The 3,384-nt window shown below is 42.3% G+C and overlaps 1 long non-coding RNA gene across 1 annotated transcript; it reads left to right on the top strand.

Annotated features, from left to right (window-relative positions):
* Positions 1-1,684: 1,684 nt before the first annotated feature.
* Positions 1,685-3,107, top strand: LOC101938973 (uncharacterized). Its single transcript, XR_010601734.1, has 2 exons — positions 1,685-2,075; positions 2,254-3,107. It is a non-coding gene; the product is annotated as an uncharacterized LOC101938973 (long non-coding RNA).
* Positions 3,108-3,384: the final 277 nt, after the last annotated feature.

Below are 3,384 nucleotides of genomic sequence, written 5' to 3'. Positions count from 1 at the left end.
ATGTCGTGCTACAGAGTAACTGGTAAGAACAATGGTTGACATTCAGGTTCCCGAATACAGGGGCCTAGGACAGGTCATCTGCTGTTCATTGAGTTATTGTCCTGATGGATAGTTTTATGCAGCTCATGGTCACAAAGTGCTTAGGGAAATACAGAGCTAGATGCCTTCTATAGGTTTTAAAGCAGAGACGTATCCGATTTAACAGAGTAGGTGTGCTAACAAATGACAAACTTGCTCCTGGTGACCTGCCACATATAGAAACCTTGATAAGAAGTCTGGCAACACTTTGATTTATGCTTAAAATCCTGGGAGACTTGAAGGTGCATTTCACTCAGACAGCAGCAGAATTCAGGATAGAACTAACCCCAGCAACAGGAAAGCCCTTCTAACCAACTATTCAGAAAATGGTTATCACAGCTAGAATGTAAAGTGAACACTGATAACAGGTAAGTTTATTGAACTAATAACTTATCTATACAGACAGCGCCACAAGTGCCGTAACACTTAAGACAAAAGGCCATTAGATTTAGATATAAAATAATAGAGAGAATGAGGTTTGTGCCACTGTACATACAGAAATGAGTCAGGAGTTTTATCTGGGTATAAAATAGCTCTTCAATGGATAAGACTTACATTTTGCATTCTGAATAAAGAGAGACAGATATGATAAAAATAAGGATGCAAATTTTGCTCTAGGTTCTGACCTCAGCAGAAACTGCATCCATGGAACCGAGTCCACCAATGCTGCATCCTGCTGTTTGCAGGTAGCTGCCATGATCCTGTCCCAATTATAGAAATGAAGCAATGTTTATCATGGCCAGTGTATTCCTGCCCATTGATTTTCTTTATGGAATCCAGTAGCTATCCTAGATTCTCTTTAAATCTGTAATTCATAAGCCAGACAATCATCTCAATAGAATGAACAGAATCTGAGAAAAAACTCTGCTAGGGAACTGGAGATATTCAAGAATTTTAGATCTGAATGACAATCCAAGCACAGCCATCTCATCAGCCCTCTGAGAATTGGCTATTTCTTGAAGAAACCAACTCTTCTTCTTTGAAAACATGGCACTATGGGTGCTCTACCAAAGGATTATGGTTTTGATTGGACACTACAAAGCAGTGCTCTCAGGCCTGTGCAGAGCATCACCTCATGCTTTGAACAAGGGAACACCCGTAGGGACATGGGATTACTTACCTCACAGTAACTTGAGTTCTTTGAGATGTTTTGTCCTGCTGGATGCTCCATCTCCTGTCCTCCTTCCCCTCTGCTGTGGAGTGAGGCTTCATGGTCGAGAGAGAACTGAGGGATGGCGGGATCTCACCTCCTTATATGTCCCCATTTAGAGCATGAGGTGCCATTTGGTGCAGGTGCAAACCCGCAAATACTACTTTGCAGTCTCCAGTTGAGAGCACATGGGTGTGCGCACATCCTATAGTGGCGCACCCGTAGAGACAAAACGTCTCGAAGAACTCAAGTTACTTTAAGGTAAGTAACCTCTCCTTCTCAATCTCCAGTTGATAGATAAAGCAGATTGTTCTATGTATGATGCTGTCTGTTGAAAACTTGATTGGAAAGCTGCAATAGACAGCAGACTTGTTCGCTGGGGGGTTAATATAGAGTCTGTGGTTCAGAAGATGCTTTTGACAAGATCTGTTTTTTTTTGTTTTTGTTTTTTTCTAGGAGCAAAGTCTTGTGCCTCTTTGTCTCCCCGGCTGTGGGGAATGCTGCTCCGATTTGAATCCAGACACCAGCTGTTGGCAGAAGACACAATGAGTTTCAATTTCTCTGTTACCTGAATCTCATCCTCAGTGATTCTGACAATATTAGTCATGCCTTATATTACTGACAAGTCCGGATGTCTCTTGGCAGCCTCTCTGATTCACAGAACCTCATGCCAGACAAGACCAGCAGATTCACCATTTCCTGTGGATCATCAGCACCTTCTCAGAATACACAGTTGTGCCTGATTCTGCTCTAGCAAGAATTGTTGCTGCTGCTCCTCGGGATTAAAATCTGTCTGTCTGGCTGTGGATTTTCCACCTGTTATGGGGCTGCCATTAATACTGCCAAGGTGAGTACTTGTGTATGTGTGTGCACGGGCACTTGCGCACACATTTTTCAAGGACAAATGGCACAATTGCCTTTTTAGCAAATTAATGCATTGTATGTACCAGAAAACTTCCCCCCCGAGTTCCAGGACTACAATTTATGGATGGATTCTTAGAGTCCCCTGTTTTATTGTTATGCAGGTTAAACCTGGTTCAACTTGTGCCATCTTCAGTTTGGGAGGAATGGGCCTCTTCGTTGTTGTTGGCTGTAAAGCTGCTGGTGCTTCCCAGATCATTGGGATCGACATCAACAAAGGCTAAAGAGTTAGGAGCCACCGAGTGGATCAACCCTCAGGACTTCAAGAAACCTTTTCAGGAGGTGCTGTTTGAGATGACCAGCCATGGTGTGGACCGGGGTAGGCAACCTATGGCACGCGTGCCAAAGGCGGCACGCGAGCTGATTTTCAGTGGCACTCACACTGCCTGGGTCCTGGCCACCGGTCCGGGGTGCTCTGCATTTTAATTTAATTTTAAATGAAGCTTCTTAAACATTTTAAAAGCCTTATTTACTTTACATACAACAATAGTTTAGTTATATATTATAGACTTATAGAAAGCGACCTTCTAAAAACGCTAAAATCTATTACTGGCACGCAAAACCTTAAATCAGAGTGAATAAATGAAGACTTGGCACACCACTTCTGAAAGGTTGCCGACCCCTCGTGTGGACTATTCCCTTGAAGTTACTGGATGTGTAGATATTATGGTATGTGAGGGTGGCACATATTTTCTTTGCCCATTAGTGGCCCAATGTTAGAGCAGACATAATGAATGTCTGGTGTCTGGACTAGGTGTTTGTGTATTCTTCACAAGACTCCTAACAAGGAGCCTCCTTATCTGCTGGCCATCCTCAAGATCAGTTCAAGTAAGAGCTCCCTGAAACAAGAGCAAAGTCTTGGATGTGTTTTATATAGAGACTATGCTTTTGCTGTATAAATAAAATGTATTTTTGATAGGCTAATTTTTTTATCTATAAAAGATTTTCAGACTCTAAATAATAGACTTTAGAATTATTTCATCGGCAAAATGTACACTGTAGTACTGAGGGGAGGTTTTTGTTTCATAACCTGCACACGTCCTCTGTATGATGTCTTAATTTATTTTTTAACCAGGCAGCTGCTCTGGCATCCTGCCACCTGGGCTCTGGGAACTGTATGATGATTCAAACACATCCTTTACATATCCTTTGGCCCTATGCTGCCGTTCACTGGACATCACTGGGAAAGGAGTTTTAATGGTGCATGGAGATAAACAAAAGTAGATGAAAATTTC

The sequence above is a fragment of the Chrysemys picta genome, chromosome 5, assembly GCF_011386835.1.
Source record: "Chrysemys picta bellii isolate R12L10 chromosome 5, ASM1138683v2, whole genome shotgun sequence".
NCBI classification, from domain to species: Eukaryota; Metazoa; Chordata; order Testudines; family Emydidae; genus Chrysemys; species Chrysemys picta.
The sequence above is the reverse complement of the archived record's forward strand: the minus strand, read 5'-3'. Positions and strand labels throughout refer to the sequence as shown.